This window comes from Sturnira hondurensis, unplaced genomic scaffold (assembly GCF_014824575.4).
Source record: "Sturnira hondurensis isolate 20B ecotype Veracruz unplaced genomic scaffold, ASM1482457v3 Scaffold0001721, whole genome shotgun sequence".
NCBI classification, from domain to species: Eukaryota; Metazoa; Chordata; class Mammalia; order Chiroptera; family Phyllostomidae; genus Sturnira; species Sturnira hondurensis.
Window position 1 is genome coordinate 3,652,021 of NW_028074352.1, and position 23,974 is coordinate 3,675,994.

At 39.2% G+C, this 23,974-nt stretch overlaps 1 pseudogene; it reads left to right on the top strand.

The window, feature by feature from the left end:
- The first annotated feature begins 19,669 nt into the window (after positions 1-19,669).
- On the top strand, positions 19,670-20,935 carry LOC118976480 (serine/threonine-protein phosphatase 2A 55 kDa regulatory subunit B delta isoform-like; annotated as a pseudogene).
- Positions 20,936-23,974: the final 3,039 nt, after the last annotated feature.

A 23,974-nucleotide genomic window follows, 5' to 3' on the forward strand; every position in this document is an offset into this window, starting at 1 on the left:
CTGGTTAAGTGAGGGTCACTCTGTCCACCACCCCTTGTATTTTGCTGTGCTGGTGAGGGCAGGTTGTGTTGAAGCTGGTTCTCTGTGTGTACAAGGTTTTGAGGATTCTGTCTTGCTCTTGTTCAATTGTTCGTTCTGGGTAATTTCTCCCTTATTTAGTAGTATTTCCAGATAGGTCCTGGATTGAGGTTAGTTTGGCTTCCACTTTCTCCTTCACCTTCTTCTGTTGTTATCTGTTGGTGGTTTCTTTGTTGGTGGGTTTCATCTTCCAGTGCGTATCCTGTTGTTCACAGCTTACACCTACTTGTCTGGTTTTTCAATGTCCACTACAGTTTTTGGTCTCCTATTTTCCTATATGCTGAGGTACTGTTGGCTGTTTGCTCTGTTCCTCCATATATCAGGTATGTTTTTTCCCATATTTCTAAGGAAGTGGAATCTTCTCCCTCCTACCTCACCACCATCTTCCTGTCTTGATCATCTTTTTCTTAGATAAATCCCTTTAACATTTCTTATAGAAAGGGCTTGGTGATAATGAACTTCTTTAACTTGACCTTATCTTGAAAGCACTTTATCTGCCCTTCCATTCTAAATGATAGCTTTTCTTGGTAGAATAATCTTGGTTGTAGGTCCTTGTCTTTCATTACCTTGAATACTTCTTTCCAGCCCCTTTTTGCCTATAAGGTTTCTTTTGAGAAATCATTTGATAGTCTAATGGGAACTCCTTTGTAGGTAATTGTCTCCTTTTCTCTTGCTTCTTTTAATATTCCCCCTTATCTTTAATCTTGGGTAACTTAATTATGATGTGCCTTGATGTATTCTGCCTTGGATCCAATTTCTTTGGGACTCTCTGAGCTTCCTAGATATCTATTTTCTTTAACAGAATGAGGAAGTTCTCCTTCATTATTTTTTCAAGTAACTTTTCAATTTCTTGCTTTCCCTTTTGTTCTTCTGGCACTCCCATGATTTGGATGTTGGAATGTTTAAAGTTGTCCCAGAGGTTCCTAAGCCTTTCCTTGTTTCTTCATTCTGTTCTGGTTGAATGTTTCTTTCTTCCTTCAGCTCCAAATCATTGATTTGAGTCCAGGTTTACTTCACTTCAGTGTTGATTTCCTCTATAATTTTCTTAATTTTACTTTGCATAATCTCCACTCTTTTCTCTATTTTGCAACCATACTCAATCAGTTCTGTGAGCATCCTGATTACCAGTGCTTTGAACTCTGTATCTGATAGGTTGGCTAACTCTTCATTGCTTAGTTCTAATTTTTGAGCTTTGATCTGTTCTTTCATTTGGATTGTATTTCTTTGTTTTAGCAGGTCTGTTACATTGTAAGGGCCTTAGGTATTCTCCAGGGTGTGGCAACCAACATTGCTATGTTGTGCATAATATGTGAAGGAGGTGTCTGAGAGGGAGCATTGCCACTTTCTCAGCTTTTACTTGCTTTCAGTCACTTTCCCCACTTCCTGAAAGCAAATTGGGCCCTTCCAGCGCTGATTCCTTGTTGGGTGGTTCTATGTACATTCTAGGACCCTATAGGTCCCTCCAATGAACTCTACTGTGGGGATGGGAATTTTTCCTGTCACTGCAACCCCCACAGGTTTTGAGATTTTCTTTTCCCACTCAGGAACTCTGAGTTGTGTGGTCTGTCTTGCTTCCCAATTGTTCCTCTCAGTTTATCCACACAAATGTGGGACCACCCAGTCCACCATCCACTGACTTGCTTTGCATACTCTCTGCCCTGGCTGCCCCTCTCCACCCCAGTATTCCTACCAGAGTGAATGAATATTCCTAAACTTCTTGGTTTTTCAATTTCCATAGAGTTTAATTTTCTGGCAGTTCCGGTTATTTTTTGTTTTTAAATTTGTTGTCATTTTTTGGTTGTACAAGGAGGCAAAGTGTATCTACCTACACCTTCATCTCTCTTATAGCAATTCAATTTGAACATTCTCCTATATTTTTAAATATTCTACAACAATATTTTAAAAATTATTTTAAAAATCACCTTACATGAATATGCTAAAATTAACTAGCCAATTCCATAATTATATTGTCTCCAATTTTTGTTATTTTTAAATAACATATCAATAACCCCTTGTAATCATATTCTTCCAACTTTTAAGAACTGGAGAATGGGAGTGCACCAAGGCAGGAATTTCTAAAAAGGGAACCTATTAGTGAACAGTGATGCAATTATGAGCTTTTGTTACCTACTGCCAAATTATCCTCCAAAGCTTAAACCAAGTTACTCCCCCTAGTAACACATGAGTACTCCACTCCCTCACCAACCCCAGCTATTATCATTTTATTTACTAATCACATTGTGGTACATAAAGAATGGTATTTCACCAAGGCTTTAATATGCCTTTTTTATCTTACCACATAGTGTAATTTTTTCCCACGTGTTCATTGAGTTTTTGAATGTCTTCTTTTATGAACTACTAATTTATATCAAAGAAAAAATTGCAATACTGGCATATTGTAGTGAATCTTAAGTTGCACAAATTCTCTTCTCTGGAATTCTTCATTATAATCATCTAAACTAGTTCTAAGAAAGCCCATCTTGAAAACGGGAAGAATGAACTAAATGAATTCTTAAGATCCCTACCATTCCTAAGTTTTATTTATTCATTTAATGCTTTGTTGAATGCCATCTTAATTCATATAAGTTTATATAGAGCTTTCTCATGCAATATTTTATCTGATCCTCACAATAGCCCTACAGAAGAGATTATTAACCTAGCTTCATGAATGGCTTGAAGCACAGCAATTCCTTCAAATGTGTAAATAATTTTCGTATTTGTGCATGAGTATATTTCTTCATCAAAGAAAGCCCTATAGCTTTCATTAGAATCTTAAAGGCTGAAAATCAATTCCTTATGAGAAAGAGAGGGAGGCTACTTTTAGCTGTATTTTACAAGCAATGAGAAAGATCCCTCCTCAAAGTTAATTGTCTTGTCTAAGGGCTCAAGGCTAATTAAGTGGTGGGATAAAGACTACCTCTGCTAGTTTCAAGTTCAGTGCAATTTCTACATGCCTTCAGTCGATAGAGGAGTTGTAGAAGGATAGCACATCATCCTTGCCTCAAGGAGTCTAATAGCTATTGGAGGAGCTAAGACTTATGCATGAAAAGCTAAATATGTTTAAGTGAAAATAATACCCTCCAGTATGAAATTTCATAAACCAATTGCCAGATAATAAATGAGTTGAATTTCAGAAATTATCTAGAAATTTATTGTAGCCTTCATAAAAAGAGGAGATTTGGGCTGAGATTTAAAACTTAGTAAAATGAATAGGGTACAGTTGGCAAAAACAAGGTCCACAGGCTGAATCTGGCCTGCTGGCACCTCGTTTCTACCTGGTGGCAGCGCTGAGCTCTGCCTTAACTGTTAAGGAGTAGTTACAATGGTACAGTCCTAAAATTACATCTGGCCCTTGGAAGGCAACTGTGAGCCTGATGTGGCCCCCTGTGAAAATGAGTTTGACACCCCTGGAATGGGGGGGGGGATTAATTTAAATGATGGAGAAAGAAATGTAAGAGCATTGGTCCAAGAGTGGAAATGTGTATGTTCCATATATACTCAATAGAACACTGAGAGTGTGGGAAATAATTTATAGATATACATATTATAGTGAACATTGGAGCCACTCAGTATAGATTTGCATCTTGGGTCTATTATTAGTTTGCTTTGTTACAATAAAAAAGCTACTTAATTTATGTAGTTGAAATTCTTTTCACCTGGAAAATACAGATAATAGTATTTCTTTTGAAGGGAGGATTTAATGAAAGTGCCAGTCAAGCATACAGCACAGCACCTCTAACACAGCAGAATCTCTACAAATTACCTAGACCTACCCAAGAATAAGATACATTTGAAAAAATAAGTTGATATAAGATTTTAGAGAACACTGAGTGCAAGACTAAGCATTTAGAAAAATATATGCACTACCTGCACATTCTGTTCCTGAATGTCAGAAGTAAAACTAGAGAGAGAGCAATGTAACTACATGATGGCACATACAGGAGATAATAATGAGACCAGTTGAGAGCAGAGCTGAGAAACTGCATGTTGCCAGAATTTTGTCTTCCCATAGTTCCCTCATATAGCCCAGCCAGAATATCTGAGATGTTAAGGTGGTTTCGAAAGCATGAGCCTGCCACCTTCTCAGATTGCCAACTCCTAAACAGACCCCTTTTCTTTTCAATGAGAACCTACCTCACAAGTTTGGCTTTTGTGGGGGTGGGCGGCAGTACCTGTGGATCATTTCTAGAAATTTATTGCTAGAAATGGTACTGCCCTGATCCACAGGGTGGCAGTACCTGTGGATCAAATTTGGCAGTACAGCTAGGAAATCTTGGGATACCCCCTTGGTAAGTCCTTGGACTCTGGAGGGGATTTCCCAGGCTGCCTGTAGCTGACCAACCCCATGAGATATCTTGGGAGTCCCTGACAACTTTCAAGTGATTTTACTTAGGGACTTTCCTTCATTTTCTCTAGGCACTGGTCACCTGCTACACCTAACTGGAAGAAGGAAATGTATGTTGGTGGGCTGACAAGTCCAGAATGGGTAAGTCCTTGGTGTGCACAACCAAGAGCCACTGCCCTCACCACTTGGGTTGTTTGAACAATTTGAGATTCTGCAGGAATTAATAGGCAGTGCTTTGTGGTAGGTACGGCTCAGTAACAAGAAATAAGAATATTTCCATTCCCAAGTGTGGAATTTGGTTGGAGCAGTCTTTTGGTTTTCTTGTTGCATACATCTTGTGGGGTTTTTCAGTAGATGTATTTTTATGTAAAATCATAATGCTGTATAGTTGCTTGATTTGTCTTGCTTCTTTCACTGTTATTCCATGTGTGATCCTTGATTCATAGGTAGGGAGGCTTCAGCATCAAAACCTAATGGTAGACCCTTAGGTTACATTCTGGCTTATTGGTCCACTTGTAGTTATAAGCCAATAATTAAGAAAGAGATGATTTTTGTATCGTAACACAGCTTGGCTAATGTAAGTTTTGGGGTCTGAAGAGCAGTGGCTCCTTAACAGTTCTTTGACTTATTATAAAATTTTACAACTAAATTGTTCTGTCAGAAATTGGAAATTGGATGAGATACCGTGTATACAAGCATTTATGTCTTCACATAACCAGAATACAACAAAGAAATGGAACAAGTTAATGGTTCAGAGAGGAAACCCTCTAAAGCCCCCTTTCCCTGATAGTAAAACTCAGGAATAAAAGGATAATGAGAGAATGAAGATGGAGGCCAAGCAGATAGAAGCTGAGTCTACTTGCTCTTGCACCCAACTAGGACCTTGGCTGAACTTCTGAAAAACAAACTGCACATTCAACAGAATCTTAGCTGATGTGAAGTTTGGAAGCCAAAGAATATAAAAGATGCTTCACAATGGGTACGTACAAAATGTGGTTGAATTTGTGACTCCCAATCAGCCAGCTGGAGGGGAAAACCCACCAATGAATAAGTTACCAGTAATCAGGCCCACATAAACTGAATAAAGGACAGCCATAGAATATCTACATCAGGAGATCAAAGAGACTACACCACTGAGTCCCACAGAACTCCTACCACAGAGGTCCACCCCACAAAGACAGGCAGGAAAAGCAGTGCAACTGGAAACACAGAGACAAACAAAAAGAGTCACCTAAAATGAGGAGACAATGAAAAAACTCCCAACCTAAAGGAATGGAGAAAACCCCAGAGAACCAGCTAAATCAAATTAAGGTAAGCAATCTATCAGACATAGAATTCAAAATAATGGTTATAAGGATGTTCAAGGAACTCACTGAGAACTATAAGTAACTCAATGGGAAATATAGCAGCATGAAGAAAGACATAGAAACCATGAACAAGAACCAGGAAGAAATGAAGAATACAATATCTTAAATAAAAAATACAGTAGAAGGAATTAAAAGCAGGCTAGATGAAGCAGAACACCAAATCAGTGAGCTGGAAGACAAGATAGAAAGAGATACCCAGTCAGAGTAACAAAATGAAAAGTGACTCAAAAAGAATAAAGATAGTTTAAGGAACTTCAGGACAACATGAAATGTGTCAATATTCATACCATAGGAATATCAGAAGGTGAAGAAAGGAGCAAGAAATAAAAAAAAACTATTTGAAAAAATGACAGAAAATGTTCCTAACTTGGTGAGGGAAAAAGTCACACATATTCAGGAAGAACAGAGACCTCAGACAAGATGAACCCAAAGGGGCCTACTCCAAGACACACACTAAATAAATGGGAAATTATAAAGATAAAGAGATAATATTAAAGGCGTCAAGAGAGAAACAGCAAGTAATATTCAAGGGAACTCCAATAAGGCAATCAGATGATTTCTCCACAAAAACACTATAAGCTAGAAGGAATTGGTATGAAATATCCCAGGTAATGAAAAGCAAGGACCTATAACTAAGACTGCACTATACAGAAAGGCTTTCAATTTAAAATGGATGATTAAATAAAGAGCTTCCCCCCAAAAAAGAAGGCTAAAGAGTACATCTCCACCAAGAAAGCACTGCAAGAGATGCTAAAAGGACTCTTACAAATAGGAGGGGTGGAGGTGGGGGAGAGAGGGAGAAAAAGAGAGAAACACAGAAACACAGGTATAGAAAATGCAATGAATGAATACTTATCCATAATAACTGTAAATATAAATGGATTAAATGCTCCAATCAAAAGACAAAGGATAGCTGAATGGATAAGTAAACATGACCCACACAGATGTTGCCTACAAGAGACCCACCTCAGAACAAACATATACACAAGCAGAAAGTGAAGGAACAGAAGAAAATATTCCAAGCAAACAGACACAAAAAGAGAGCTGGGGAAGCATTAGTTATATCAGGAAAAATAGACTTCAAAACAAAAGCCATAAAAAGGGACAAAGAAGGTCACTGTGGGGAACTGCTCTGCCTGGTTTCAGGAGTTGTAACTGCTCCCCATGGCTAAGGCTGAGTGAGCAACCTCCAGAATGTGAGCCACTAGAGAGACAAAGCTTCTCTCTGGCAGCAGTGCTGCTTCTGCTTCATCCCCTGCCCCCAATGCTTAGTTGGTTAGTCAGTGATAGGTAAGACCCCTCAGAGTGGGGGCAACCTAAGCCAGACATGATCACTTGGGAGGCCCTCAAGGAAGGACTCAGGGGGCTGCAGCAAAGAGGGAGTGATAGACCCTTGCCCCCCAGCTATTCTGACATAGCCTGAATCACCATTTCTGTCTGGGAGAAGCACTTCCTGGCTTTAATCCACTTAAACCTAAAAACCTATGATGGGGAAGGTGGTGTACCTCTCTGCCGGCTAGGCAGTTCCAGGGTAATCAGACATAAGAAAGAATTCGCAAAGTCCTGGGAACCCTGCTTTGCTAAGAGTGCTTTCATTTATATGTTAAGGGTCTGAGCAGGAAATGAGTATGTCTCCCAAAGTTTTTGCAACCCCCTTACCCGACAGACACTGACTCAGACTAAGCCCTCAGATTTCTTTGAAATGTTATCTACTGTTTGATCCTTGCCACCTGACATTGATTGATGAGCTTTACCTGTATTCCTGTGTATTACAACCTAATAAAAGACATTGAAGAAGAGGTTTTGGTCCTTCTCCTGTGAGAGATTAACCACCTCTCCTCCCCAAGCAGATCAGGTGGTTTCATTTTCATCTGTGGTGGTTGGGGGGACTTGCAGGCAAAGTTGCTCCCACAGGTCACTACATAAAACCTAAGGTAGTAGTCCGGCAGGACAATATAACTTTTGTATACTTTTGTATACATAAATGCACCCAACATAGGAACACCTAAATGTATAAAGAAAATCTTGGAGGACTTCAAGAAAGATATTGACAACAACACAGTTATTGTAGGGAATTTTAATGCCCCACTGTCAACAATGGATAGATCTTCCAAAGAAAATATCAACAAGTGTACTGAGACACTAGATGACACTCCAGAACAAATGGACTCACTTGATATATACAAACCCTTTCCCAAAATGAAGCAAAGTATACATACTTTTCAAGTGAACATGTAATATTTTCAAAAATAGAACACATAGTAGGACAAAAAACAAACCTCCACAAATTAAAGAAAATTGGAATCATATCAAGCATGTGCTCATATCACAATGAATTGAAGCAAGAAATCAACATCAATGAAAAAATTCAAAGATATTAAAATACATGGAGACTGAATAACATATTAAGTAATGAATGGGTCAGCAATGAGATCAAGGAGGAAATCGAAAAGCATCTGGAAACAAATGGAAATGAACACACAACCCAAAACCTATGGGACACAGCAAAGGCAGTCCCGAGAAGAGAGGTTATAGCAATACAGGTTTACCTAAAGAAGATAGAAAAATCTCAAATAAACAACATAACCCCACATTGAAAAGAACTAGGAGAGCAACAAAAAACAATGCCCAGAGCAAGTAGAAGGAAGGAAATAATCAAGATCAGAGCAGAACTAAACGACATAGAGATTAAAAAACCAATTCAAAGAATCAATATATTCTGGAGCTTGTTCTTTGAAAAGACAAGCAAAACTGACAAATCTTTACCCAGGTTCATCAATAAAAAAAGAGAGGTGACCCAAGCAAATAAAATCAGAAATCGGAGAGGAGAAGTTTCAACTGATACCGCCGAAATACAAAGGATTGTCAGAAATTACTATGAACAAGTATATGCCAGGAAAGTGGGCAATCTAGGTGAAGTGGACAAATATTGAGAAACATACAACCTGCCAAAACTGAGTCAAGAAGAAGCAGAAAGCCTCAATAGACCAATACCAATGAGTGAAGTTAACACAATAATCAAAACATTTCTGGCACAAAAAATTCAAGGCACAAAAGCCTTGGGCCAGATGGCTTCACAGGTGAATTTTACCAAACATTTAAGGAAGAACTACCTCCTATCCTTCTCAAACTATTTCAAAAATTTCAAAAAGTGGGAAGACTCTCAAACTATTTTTATGAGGCCAGTGTCATCCTAATTCAAAAATCAGGCAAACACACAAAAATAAAAAAACTGCAGGCTAATATTGCTAATAAACATAGATATTAAAATCCTCAATAAAATACTGAAAATCTTAATTAAAAAATATATTTAAAAGATCATACACCATGATCAAGTGGGGTTGGTACAATATTTGCAAATCAATAAATATAATACACCACATAAACCTAATGAAGGACAAAAACCACATGATTATATCAATAGATACTGAAAAAGTATTTGATAAAATCTAGCATCCATTTATGATAAAAACATTCAGCAAAGTGAAAATTGACGGAGCATATCTCAACATAATAAAAGCCATATATGAGAAGCCTACAGCCAACATTATACTCAATGGACAAAAAATAAAAACTTCCTCCTTAAATCAGGAACAAGACAAGGATGTCCATTCTCACCACTCTTATTCAACATAGTACTGGAAATTCTAACCACAGCAATTACACAAGAAAAAGAAATAAAAGCCATCCTAATCAGAAAGGAGGAAGTAAAACCGTCATTGTTTGCAAATGACATGATATTCTACATAGAAAACCCTATAGTCTCCACAAAAAAAACTACTTGACTTAATAAGTGAACTTGGCAAAATAACAGGATACAGAGTCAATTTTCAGATATTTAAGGCACTTTTGTACAGCAACAATGAAATACCAGAAACAGAAACTGGGGCGGGGGATCTCATTCACTACAGCAACAAGAAAAGTAAAGTACCTAGGAATAAATTTAACCAAGATGTTAAAAGACTTATACACAAAAAACTACAGAACACTGAAGAAAGAAACTAAGGAAGATACAAATAAATGGGAGCACATACCATGTTCATGGATTGCAACAATTAATGGCATTAAAATGTCCATACTACCCAAAGCAATCTATTGATTCTATGCAATTCCTATTAAAATACCAATAATATATTTGGTATATTTAACAGATCTAGAACAAATATTTCAAAAAAATTATGTGGAACCAAAAGAGACCTCAAATGACCTCAGCCATCTTAAGAAAGAACTAAGTAGGAGGGATCGCAATACCCAATATCAAACTATACTACAAAGGCACCATGATCAAAACAGTCTTGTACTGACATAGAAACAGACACATAGATTAAGGGAACAGAATAGAGAAGCCAGAAATAAACCCAAGTCTCTATGCTCAATTAATATTTGACACGGGGGAAGAAGCACACAATGTAATAAAGAGAGACTCTTCAATAAATGACATTGGGAAAACTAGACTGGTATGTGCAAAAAAATGAAACTAAACCACCAAATTATACCAGACACCAGAATAAACTCAAAATGGACAAAAGACTTAAATATAAGTATGACACCATAAAAGTCCTAGAGGAAAGCATAGGCAGAAAGATTTCAGATATCCCATGGAGCAATATTTTTGCTGATAAATTTCCTAGGGCAAGGGAAAGGAAGGGAAGAAATAAACAAATGGGACTACATCAAACCAAAAAGTTTCTGCACAGCTAAACAAATCATCATCAAAATGAAAAGGCAACTGACTGTATGGGAGAATGTATTTGCCAATGACTCATTGGACAAGGATTTGATATCCAGAATATATAAAGAAATCATATGACTCAATACCAGGAAGAAAAACAATCCAATTAAAAATGGGCAAAGGATCTGAATAGACACCTGTCCAAGAAGGACATACAAATGGCCCTTAGACATATGAAAAGATGCTTAGCATTACTAGCCATCAGAGAGATGCAAATTAAAACCACATTGAGATATCACCTCACACCTGTCATAATGGTCATCATTAATAAATCAACAAACAACTGCTGTTGAGGAGATAGAGAAAAGGGAACCCTAGTGCACTGTTAGTGGGAATGCATACCAGTGAAGCCCCTGTGAAAAACAGTATAGAACTTTCTTAAACTACTAAAAATGGAATTGCCTTTTGACCCAGCACTTCTGCTGCTAGCAATATACACTAAGAATCCTAAGTCACCAATTCAAAAGAACTCATCCACCCTTATGTGACACTATTTACAATAGCCAAGTGTTGGAAACAAACTAAGTGCCCATCAGTAAATGAGTAGACAAAAAGTTGTGGTACATTTACACAATGGAATACTACACAGCAGAAAGGAAGAAGGAATTTCTACAGTTTGTGACAGCATGGATGGAACTGGAGAACATTATGCTAAGTGAAATAAACCAGTCAGTGAAAGGCAAATACCATATGATCTCATCTATAAGTAGAATCTAATGGACGCAATGAATTAATGAACAAAATAGACCCACAGACATGAAAACATGGAGCAGATTGAAAGTGAGCAGAGGGAAGAAGGAACGGGGACAATGGTGAAAAGAAGGGGAAGGGACTAGACAAAGAATATGTGTGAATGACCTATGCACTTGAACATCCATGTGGGAATTGCTGTGGGAGTGAAGGGTAGAATGGGTGGAGCAGGGCAAAGGGGGAAAATTGAAATAACTGCAATAGAATAACAATAAAAAATTGTTTTAAAAAGAAAAGGATGTGGGGGCCCGCCAGGCCATAATGGGACCAAGGACAGAGTTCTCCACTGTGAGAATGGTGGATGAACTTGGTTTCTGGTCCCTGGAGCCGGCGGGTACCTTGACACTTTCCTAACCTTTTAGTTCCCAGCCTTGAAGGACACAACAAGATCCTGGTGCAGGTGTCATGTTCCCAGATGGTTATGAGAACTTCTTGCCCTTTTGATAGCTTAAGGGAGTGCACGAACTTTGAAAAACAACATTGTTTCTAGTTCCCTGCAGTCTTGCTTTAGGCATTAGCAGTTTGTATATAAGACAGCTGTTCCTTGAATAAATTCGCCATATGCCAGCAGAGCTATGGTCCTCTCCATTTTTTAGTCCCTCGCCTCACCTCGTGATCATGTCTGCTGCAGCGGGCTGCGGCAAAAGGATAGTGAAGATATGGCATTGCTTAATGCTTTGAACTCTGAAACATCAAGGAAGGTGCCAGAAATATATCCACCTCTGCCACCATCTCCATCTCCGATTAATCCCTGAGCTCAGCATACCAGAGGAGTTAATGCTCCTCCTTTATATAATGAGTGAAAAGTCTCCCCTTCTAAGACTCAGTAGGGCAACCAATTTGGACCAAGGGTCTCAAAACTGGACCAGTTCAATATTCTTTTCAACATTTCCCTGTTGGATGAATAAATCAACAAGACTCATCTGCAGGGCATTATTGGGCACACACTCTATTTTCTACCTCAGATTTACTTAATTGGAAAAAATCTCATACTTCCTGTTGAGAGGGTCCACAAAAAACATGACTGATCTAATTACATCTATTTTGCCACACACTGCCTAATTTGGGCAGATGTTACAGGCTGTTCTTAACATCTTACTGATCGCTGATGAAAGGAGGCAAGTCATAGACAAGGCTAATGAGGAGGCCCAACAGCGTCATCAGGAGAATCCTAATGAGACCCTGAATTCAGTTGGGACTGTGACTCTTCTTGAACCAGATTGGGACACTAACAGTGTGGGGCAGCCATTTCTAGAGCATTATAAGAGATGCATTTTAGGGGGCTGAAGAAAGGTGTGCCAAAACAGAAAAGTTTAAATATGGTACAGACTGTACAGCAAAAAGCCTGACAAGGACCCCTCCACATTCCAAGAGAGGATCTGTAAAGCCTATTGAAAGTATGTAGATACAGATCGGGCGGCTGGGAATGTGTGGATGTTCAATATGACCTTCATTAGCCAGAGCTACCCAGTTATCAGGAGAACACTCAAACAAATTGAAAGGGCTATAGGAATGAACACTTTCCAGTTAAAAGATACTGCTTTTGATGTCTTCTATGGATGAGAAATGAAGAAACAAAAGCAGGCAACAGTTTTCATTGAAATGTCTTGGGGCAAAAGAGAAAGAGGCAGGGCTCTGGATGGAAAGGTAATGAGAAAAAGGAATCCAAGGCACTGGGAACCAACCAATGTGCCTGTTGCAAGGAAGAAGGGCACTGGAGGAGGGAATGCCCTAAAAATAACAACACGAATGCTCCCAGGAAAGAAAAAAAGGGGTGAACCCTGAAAGATGTTGATAAGTTGGGGTGAAGACTCTGATGAGGACTGATGGGGCCCAGGGTGTCCATTAGACATTGCTAATTCATTGCCGTTTCTGCACTGGAGCTCCAGGTACAATTAATTGACAGTGGGGAGCAAAACAATAGACTTTCTTATAACCACAGGAGCCATTATTTTGGTCCTGAATACCGAATCAACACTGCACAGTTCCACTTCAATAGCACTGGCAGGGGTATCGGGGAAGCCTCAGCAACAGGCATTGCTCAAGCCTCTGGAGTGCCAACTGGGAGAACTCGAGCTAACACACATCTTTGTTTACATGCCTGATTGCCCCATCCTACTGCTCAGTGGAGACTTGTTGTGGAAACTGCGTACTCAAGTAACTTTTTCTTTAGAAAAGCAACAGCTTTACTTACAGGTTCCTACAGAACATGCTCTAAGGTTGCAGCTGCTCCTTGCTGGTACTACAGGGCTTCAGAAGAACTTTTTCCACCAGAAATCTATGAATAAGTGAGTAAGGCTATATGGGCCAATGGAACTCTGGGACAGGAAGTTAATGTGGCTCTAATATCCATTCAACTAAAGGAAAATGTAACTTTGCCCAGGAAAAAAATAATACCCACTAAAAAGGGAGGTTTTGAAAAAGATACACCAGTTTTGCAAAAGTGTCTGAAATCTGGATTGATCAGGCCTTGTAGATCTCCCTATAATATTCCCATCTTACCTGTTAAGAAGCCAAATTCTGATGAATACCATTCTGTTCAGGACCTACAGACTATTAATGAGATTACTCAGGACATTTACCCAACTGTCCCCAACCCTTAAACTTTGCTAACAGACGTGCCAGGAGACAGCACCTGGTTTTTTGTGTTGGACTTTAAGGATGCTTTCTTTTATAGTCCAATTGATGAGCAGGCCCTACTACTATTTGCCTTTAAATAGCAGGGTCCAACAAATAAGACTACTACACAATACCATTTGACTGTGTTGCCACAGGGGTTTAAGAATTCTCCTATGATTTTTGGAGAATTGCTATCCAGAGATTTAAGGGACTTACAATTAGACTCTGGAGTACTTTTACAATATATTGATGACCTGCTCATAACTTGGGACTCTTATGAAGTTTGGAAAATACCATCAACGTTCTTAATCATCTTGCATCCCGTGCATCCTGTGCATCTTGGATGCGAGGATGCATCCAAGAAATATAAATGTCTCCTTACAAGGCATATATTTATAAATGAGAAGTATCTTATGTAGGTGTTAAGCCAGGAGAGAGAAATCTATGGTGGACCACAAGCAAGCTACTGCTGCCATTGAAACCACTGAAAACCAGAGGCAACTCTGGGGATTTCTTGGAAGGGTGGGATTCTGCTATGCTTGGATTCCTGATATTGCACTAATAGCTAAGCCACTCTGTGACTCTTTAAAGGGAATTGATACAGAGCCCCTAGAATGGGATGAAGGATACCAGAGGGCTTTTGAAACCCTAAAGGAGAAACTGATCTCAGCCTCTGCATTAGGATTGCCCCTCAGAAGCCTTTCAAATTGTATATGCATGAAAAGCAGGTAATTGGACTTGGGGTGTTTATCCAGATGTTTTGAAGATACCCACAACCCATAGCCTACTTCTCTAAGAAATCAGATCATAGTACCAAAAGATGGCCTCCCTGCCTTAGAGTAGGGGCAGCAACCTATGATGTCCTTCAAGAAGCAGAAAAGTTTACCCTGGGACAATCCATCACAGTTTTTGTGCTAACCCTACTAGAGAAGAAAGGGGGTTACTGGTTAACAGCTGGACAAATGGGCAAATATCAGGCCATCATGTTAGACAACCCAAATGTCCACTGCAGACACCTACTGTGTTGAACTGAGCTACTCTACTTCCAACCACAGAAGTGGGATCAGATCTCCAACATATTTGTCTATAAATCATGGATCAGGTTTATTCCAGCTGACCAGACCTGTCAGACCATCCACTGGTGGGCTTCAACTGGGAGCTGTACATTGATGGGAATAGCTTCATGGAAAATGGACAAAGAAGATCCAGGTATGCAGTAGTGACCATTGACAAGGTAATAGAGGCACATGCCCTATTCTCAGGCACCTCAGCACAAAAACTGAACTAATTGCCCTAACCAGGGTGCTGGAACTGCCTCAGGATAGATGGATCAATATATACACTGACTCTAAATATGCCTTCATGATAGTACATGCTCATGGGGCAATATGAAAAGAAAGGACTTCTACCTTCAGGGAACAAGCACATTAAATACTTGAAAGAGGTTTTGAACTTGCTTGGGGCAGTAAGTTTACCAGTCCAGGGTATTAAAGGACAATTCCCAAATAACTAGAGGGAATCAAGAAGCCAATAAGGCAACAAAGCAAGCAGACTAGGAGCCTCATTAATAGGAGCTTTAATACATCACCTAGACTCATCAGAATTAAAATTTCACTACACGGAGCAGGATGGAGAGCAGGCCCACAAATAGGGGTTTGCTAATACAGATATTAGTTCTTTATGGAAAACCTGTGCCCTTGGTAAGATTCTACTCCCTGAAGCCCTGGTATACCCAATCTTGAAACATCTACATAAAGGAATACACTATGGACAGGATGCACTAGCTAATTTAATCCAGCCTTACGTAAAAGAACCATATTTACAGAGGTCTATTCAAAGAATAACATACGGCTGCCAACTGTGTGCTAGAAATAATCCTAAAATGGATCACAGCCCAGATGAAAAGGGAGTGTAATACAAAGGGGTATGTCCCTTTGGAGTCTGACAATTTGACTTTACCAAAATGCCCAGGACCACTGGGAATTTAATATTCCTATTAGTTTTTGTAGACACCTTCTCAGGGTAGGGTGGGGGTTGAAGCATACCCATCTAGGACAGAAAAGTCAACCAAGGTAATCAGGATTTTACTTAAATAACTGATTCTTAGATTTGTACTTCCTAACAGCATTCAGAGTGACAATGGACCATCCTTTATACTGAAATCACTCAAAAGGTATGTCAAGTGCTACAGATCCTATGGAGATTGTATACATCTTGAAGACCTCAGTCTATAGGGAAAGCTGAAAAAATGAACCATACCTTGAAAAAGACTTTAGCAAAAATATCAAAAAGCACATCTTAAATGGGATCAGATGCTTCCTATTGCCCTGTTCTGAATTTAAGTAGCACCTAAAAACAGGTTCAAATTGAACTCTTTTAAAATTGCACATGGGAGATATGGGAGACCCTTCCAAATTCCTATTTTAGGGAACCCACCCATTGAGTTAGAACAGAAGGCAAATTCAAGCAATATGTATAGCACTTAAGGCAAGTTTTAATATTTTACAAGTTTGCTCTTCCCAGGTCTTCTTTATCCACAGAGAAGCTGATGCACTCTTTCTAACAAGGAGAAAAAGTCTTACTGAAAATGTGGAAGACCCAGGGACCAGAACAATAACTTGCAGAACAGTGCACTGGCCCCTAGGACAGGCTACTCTGAAATTTTACATACATCTGTAAAATTAGTAGAATCAATCCTTGTATATATCATATCTGAATTAAGAGAGCCCCACCTAAAGAGAACACCCACCCCGGTCCAAAGGATTGGACCTGCAATCCCAAAAGAGACCTTCAATACATTTTTTAAAGGCAGAGCTCTACTAAAACTAAGCAACAATGCAACTCTTGCTATCTCTCATATAGTCTCTAACCTTATAGACATTTGCATGGACAAACAATGCTTTCTTTAGAATTTCTCAAATCATGGACAAACAATGCTTTCTTTAGAATTTCTCAAATCAAGGGCCTCAACTGCTAACCTTACTCCATGTTGGATTCGCCACCCAAAGCCACTATCAGGGTTAGATTCCACTGACCCTTTAGATTCCCCAGTATTAGATTAGTCAGCTATTTCCTCTTGCACGATGAACCCTAACCCTATGTTGTTTCAACATAAGGCTGGTATTAGTTATCAGGTGCATGTTTTTACTTTGTCCCACACCCCAGCATTACCTTGTTTTTCTAACCCAGTCTCTATAGACGATCATGGGACTACCTTGACCCTGATGCCACCTGAAGCTGAAAGATTACCTATTTGGAATAACCCCTATATCACAATACCTTTAGAAATAGAGGATGAATCAACATATAATTATGCTTTCCCCCCTTGGTTGATTAACACAGATCTAGCCATTGTGAGTTCAAATTCTTACATGTGGGTCACAAGATATTCCATGGGCTTACGATTGCCTATGGAATAAAATGAATCAAGGACAATGACTTTTAGGAACTTTAATAACTCCTCTCTTTGTCCACCCACAAAATGAAACACAACCTGAGACTAGCTCTCTCAAATTGTTTGAACAAATTAAAAGAAATCTCCCAGGAAGCATACCAGATGGAGATGAATATTTCTTGACATCCTCTTTTACCCTGGGTGGGGGATGGCAGCCCACCAACATGTCCTATGGAATATCTCTAAATAATTAATAACATAGTCAATGGAACTGCTGTTTCAGTTGCCTTCCTATAGGAATCTTTGGATTCTTTAGCTAAAGTAGTGTTAAGACAATTGCATAGAATTAGATTATATCTTAGCCAGACATGGGTGTGTTTGCATGACTATTAACTCTTCTTTTTGTACTTATATCAATGTCTCTTCCTAGGTAGAAACCAGTGTTGCCAAGATTTGTCAACAAGCTACACAGATACAACTGACATTGAGTCACCATATCCCTCTACTTGAAGGAATGAGTGAAGAAATCAGATTCTTTACTTTCATGGATACCAAATGAAATCAAGTCTGTTTTAGGATGAATACTAAAACTTGCATTAACTATATTTCTTACTGTCCTTTCAATATATTGTTTAATTAAAATTACTGCTTCCTGCCTTAATGAAGTTGTGAAGACATATCTAAACCCTTAGAAACACCTCTATTTGATGCTAAGAACTTCACTTCTAATCAAGAGCTTTCATTCCACAGCAAGTTAAAGGAAACTACTCTTTAAAAGGCACCATAGAAATGGAGTGATAACTGACAGTGGGGAATTGTACCAGTGATTGGAAAAAAATACTGATCAAGTAATAATTATAGAATAGGTTATACTAACAGACTCATATAAAAATCATGTAGTAATGATTTCCTTATGAGTAATTGATAGGTATCAGCAGTTGCGCTTTCTGCCTGACAAAAAAATGACTGACTATAAGAACTGGATAAACATCAGCAATTCATGTCAAAACCAACAGAAACACTTCCTGCATGTCCTGCTGCTAAACATGAGAAGTAAAACTAGAGATAGAACAATGGAACTGCATGATGACACTGTCAGAAGATAACAATGAGACCACCTGAGAGCAGAGCTGAGAAACTGCACATCACCAGAATTTCTTTAGCTTCCTCCTGCCTTCCCATACTTCCCCTATATAACCTAGACAAGATGCCTGAGTTGCTAAAATGGTTTTGGAGGTGCCGGCCTGCCACCTTATCAGCTTGTCAACTTCTGAACAAATCCATTTCCTTCCCAACCAGAACCTGTCTCACGCATTTGGCGTTCATGGAAGTGGGCATTTAGGCATGCAGGTCATTTTCCAAGTTTCCATAACTGGAATCAAGGGAATAGAGGAAGCCTTATATCCTCTCCAATGAACATGATAGAATATTAGCCTGATCTGGGTGTCAAGAGGAGTGAGTCAACTCAGCACTCATGGAATCTGGCACTGCCAGGATGTAACTGAGTGGGGGTGTGTGTGCAGGGAATAAGCCCTCTGGCCTAGAAACCTTGAAGGGTGACTCCTGAAGACCTGACAGGGGAGAGCAGGTGAAAGAAAGCACCCAGGTAATTTATTTCTTACAACATATTAATGTCCTGACTCTAAAACTAAAAGGCTTTATAGTAACAGAGATGGGTAAGATTAAACTTTCAAGCCAGCTGAGTTTCCTGGTCACATAAACACCAACCCCAAGTTGAGGACTTCTTTTTTACCTTTAGCAATTTATTATACAAAGCAATATAAGTACAGCAAAGGAGACCCATTATCCTTTAAAACAGCAATTTTCAAACTATGCTGCAAGAATTTTTAAAACATGCAATACCTGACTATTTAAGGACAAATACCTGACCACTTTCCCTTACATTGTCCAATAAAAATGACAATAGCCAACAAAACAATAGCCCCCCAGTGTGAATACCCTGTTTTGAACCATAAATATATAGGTCATATAATAAATTTGTATATTATTGGTAACATTGCACAATAAGGTTGCATTTAATTGGTAATTCTTGGTACCAGAAATTCTCACATACAAGTATAAGTACCTGATTATTTAAAAAGTCACTTTGGAACAAAATAGATTAGTAATTACTGGGGGTTTCTTTTTGTAAATCAATCAAAATTATATTTAGTTTTGTCACATTGATAAAAATATAGTATATATTTTTGGTGTGCTGCAGAATTTTAGTAATTAATTCATGTGTGTGGGTTGCCTGCTTCTCCACTGCTACCTGAGCACCATGGCCAGTTGGCCTTGCCAGGAGCCAAAGGCAGCAGCTGCCCCTTGGGCAGCAATGACTGGCAGTGGTGCTTCTCATGGTCAAGGGGGCCATCCTCAAGAACATGGCAGATGCTGACATCATCTCAACTATTGAATTGAATTACTCTGGAGATCTCGCAACAGCAGACAAGGGTGGCAGAGTTGTTATTTTTCCGAGGGAACAAGAAAACAAAAGCAGCCCTCATTCTAGGGGAGAATATAATGTTTACAGTATCTTTCAAAGTCATGAACCAGAGTTTGACTATTTGAAAAGTCTAGAAATTGAGGGGAAAATTAATAAAATTAGGTGGTTACCACAACAGAATGCTGCTCATTTTCTACTCTCTACAAATTGATAAAACTATTAAATTATGGAAAATAAGTGAATGGGATAAAAGAGCAGAAGGTTATAACTTGCAAGTGGAAGATGGACGACCTCAAGACCCATTTAGAATTACAGCACTGAGGGTCCCAATTTTGAAGCTAAGGACATCGTAGTGGAAGCAAGTCCACAACAAATTTTTGCAAATGCTCACACATACCATATAAATTCTATTTCCGTAAAGAGTGATCATGAAACATATCTTTCTGCAGTTGACCTGAGGATTAATCTGTGGAATTTGGAGATCACACACACAGAAGCTTCAACATCGTGGACATGAAGCCCTGGGATATGGAGGAGCTTGCAGAGGTGATCTTGGGGTGGAGTTCCGCCCACAGCAGTGCAACGTGTTTGTGGACAGCAGCAGCAAGGGTGCCATCCGCCTGTGCGACATGAGCTCCTTGGCCCTGTGTGACCAGCACTCCAAGTTTTTTGAAGAACCTGATGATCCCAGCAGTAGGTATTCCTTCTCAGAAATCATTTCCTCCATTTCCAACGTGAAATTCAGTCACAGTGGTCAGTCACGATGACCCGGACTCCCTGTTGGTGAAGGGCGGGGACCTCGACACAGAGAGTCGGCCGGTGGAGACCTATCGGGTCCACGAGTACCTTTGAAGCCAACTGTGCTCTGTGCGAGAATGACTGCACCTTCGACAAGTATGAGTGCTGCGGGAATGGCCCAGACAGTGTGATTATGACGGGGTCCTACAACAACTTCTTTAGGATGTCTGACAGAAACACACAGAGAGACATGACCCCGGAAGTTTCCAGAGAGAACAGCAAGCCTCGTGCCTGCCTGAAGCCTCAGAGAGTGTGTCCAGGTCGGAAAAGGAAGGTGGACGAGATCAGTGTGGACAATCTGGACTTCAGTAAGAAGATTCTGCACACAGCCTGGCACCCCGCCAACAACATCATCCCTGTGGCTGCAATCAACAACCTGTACACATTTCAGAACAAGGTCTACTAAGAAGCATGCAGACGGCATCTCGGCTTGCACAGCTATGCCGGCAGTTTCCATCCTGGGAGGGGCGTCCTTCCTGTCCGTGGGGTGCAGGGGTGCACGCCCTGTTCCCTACCTAGACAAGAACCCGTGCACATGCCTCCGAGGCACCGTGCAAGTCACTGTGCAAATGGAGCGCCCAATCGAGGCAGACTGACAGAGCTCACTAAGGCTGTTACTCACAATAAATATACTTATTAAAATCTGAGCCATCCTTTCAAGTTTATATACCAAAACATGACACCCAACAGGACACTTGTCCTGTGTCTCTCATCCCTCTGCTGGCTGGGCCTTCAGGTGTAACTGTGCTGACCTCCTGGGGCCACTCTCCTGACTCAGCAGGCTCAGGCAGCTTAACCCCACACACCTATATCTTCCAGCACACCTTCTGGTGTAACCACCTAATAAAGAAAAAAAAATCTACAAGATCTATAAACACCATTTAACATTGCATAACATTGTGCTCATTATTATGATGAAACCAAGGAAAATCAGTCCTTGTTCTCATGAAGTTTAAAGTACAGCGGACTTGTAAAAGTAAATATACAGGATAAGTCAACTCTCTAAACTTACTCCTGAAAATATTTCCCTTATTCACACATCAGGGGCTATCTTTAGAAAGTTAAAGTATAGTAGTGGCTCACTTATTACCTGGGCCCATAATCCTGGAACACAGTTCTCCAGTTCCAATAGGACAAATGTAGCAAAACACCCACTCACTCACCACAGGTGGTGAACATGTGAAAATTTAATCCAATTTATGTATTAGGGCAAATGATGAGCAAAATATGGACTGGACATTTCATTGTAGTAGGCTCTGCATATTTAAAATTAAAAGTAGGGGATAAAATAGAGCAACTTAGGTAAGGGAAATGGTTTGTATAACTTTATTAAATTCACTTTTAAAAAACCAGACAAATGGACAGGTCAACAGGCTGGTGGTAGGTAAACACTGAAGCAAAATGTCAACAGCAGCCCATATTGCTGCTATGGCTTTTTGTCGACTGATGGTGCTAACTGCCATTAGTTACATCATTGTCATCTCACCTTAAGTGAAACTGGAATCTACCTCAGGGACTGCCAGGGAGGCAAGAAACTTCTTAAGCAAGTCAACAATAAAATTCTAGGTCTCCCTTGTTGTTTGTTCATTTGTTTTTTATCTTTACCAAGGTTACATGAATAAAGTAGTCTGTATTAATGGTCATAGGTGAAAAAGTAAATTTGGAGCACATCTCCAAACAAAAGCCAAGGAAATTAGTAGACAAGAGAAATGTTTGCAATCTGAATGAATAGTACAGTTGCCAATTGTACACACACACAGAGAGAAAGCTAATAAATCCCAGGTGCTGACCAATTGATAAAAACTTCTAAAAGAACTCTTAGTGAATAGAAATCTTAAAACTTATGAAAAAATAAAAATAAACCAAAAAGGAAAATTATTTCATTGGCTAAATTACATAACTGTATTTCAACTAAAAAAAGAAATTCTGATTTGTTAATGTTATTTTTAAATTGTGATATATATTCACCTTGAACTTGAGAGTGAAGAAAGTGGTGATTCTAAAATAGACATTGCTGTCACATATCAGTGGCCCCAGGGAGATAATGTGAGTTAGGAGGAGAGATAGAAAACCCAGATTTAATATCCTTGGGAAAAACTAATGAACTGGTAATTTACTTCAGGAAAACTAGGAAAACTGAAAACTCAACTCAAAATACAATATAAGAAAATGCTTTGTTCCCAAGTTTCTTTAGAAAGTAACTGTGCCTTTTGAAAGCAGTAAATGGAATACACAGAATTCTTAAGAAACTACTACATTTATACCAAAGCATTTTATATTCTTATGTATTTTGACTTTGTAATATTTTACATCTTCTGCCCTATCTATGATTCTTGCTTTCCATCCCCTTTTTAACTTAAGAATTTATGTTGAAGGAGACAAAAAAAGTAAATTAAAAATCCTTTAGAAATCTCCATTAACTATCACAGAGGGGAGCTTGTATTTCATTGACTGTAGTTTATGCAAATAGGATCAGAGGAATTAACATATTGGAAGGAACTGACATTTGTCCTGATATATTGAATCGTTAGCATGACAGAATCACTTAAGCTGGATTCACTAACATCAGGTTTCCTCTCATTATTGACCCCTACAGAGTGGGCTCTGACAAGTAGAACTGCTGCAAAGTTCATTAATAATGTGGAATAAATCAATTGTTCAGGAAATACTGAAAACAGATGACACTGAACTCGTACATTTTGCAAGTTCAGCACAAATCCATCTCCTCCAAGGACACAGAATTTTCCTGCGTCCTTTTCTGCCCTGTCCTAGTGTTCAGTCCCCCTCTTTCCTCAAGCAGCCCAAGTGTGTACAGCTCCTCCACCCCTGGGAAACACAGTAGGCCAATGGTCATTAGAAAAATAGTTTCAGGTCTGAAAGAAAGAACTTGGAGGCTTTTACAAAGTAAACAAATGTGAAGTAAGTGATGGCCATGATTTAGAGTGTGTGCTCAGGCTTTGTTCACGTTTATGGTAAATTTTTCAAATGTACTGTTTCTATTGCCCTATACCCTCACTAGCCAGAACTCAGCTTTTGTGGGTCAAAAGGCATTATCAGGAGTAACTTGGTCTATTGTTTAAGATGCAGGGTCAGTTACTTGTAGGATATGAAGAATTCCTTACTATAGGTATCAGACCCTATGGTTATAGGGAACAATGTGTCTTTTAGTTGTAATGTCTGTTTTTATCACTAGAATTACCTCAACACTCTTCAAATTATAATCACTTAAACAAATGTCACCTGAAGTTTTAGTTTAAATATGTGCATACTTCAAAAAAAACTTTAGCTGTGTATGTTTTTGTTATACAATATGACCAGGTTGTATTAGTCTATGTTATTGGTAATGAAAATAACATGAATAAAAGAAATCCACAGACAATCCAAAAATAATTTGATTTCAGCCAATAGATTCCACCTCACACCCACCAAGCCTTAAATTGAAGCT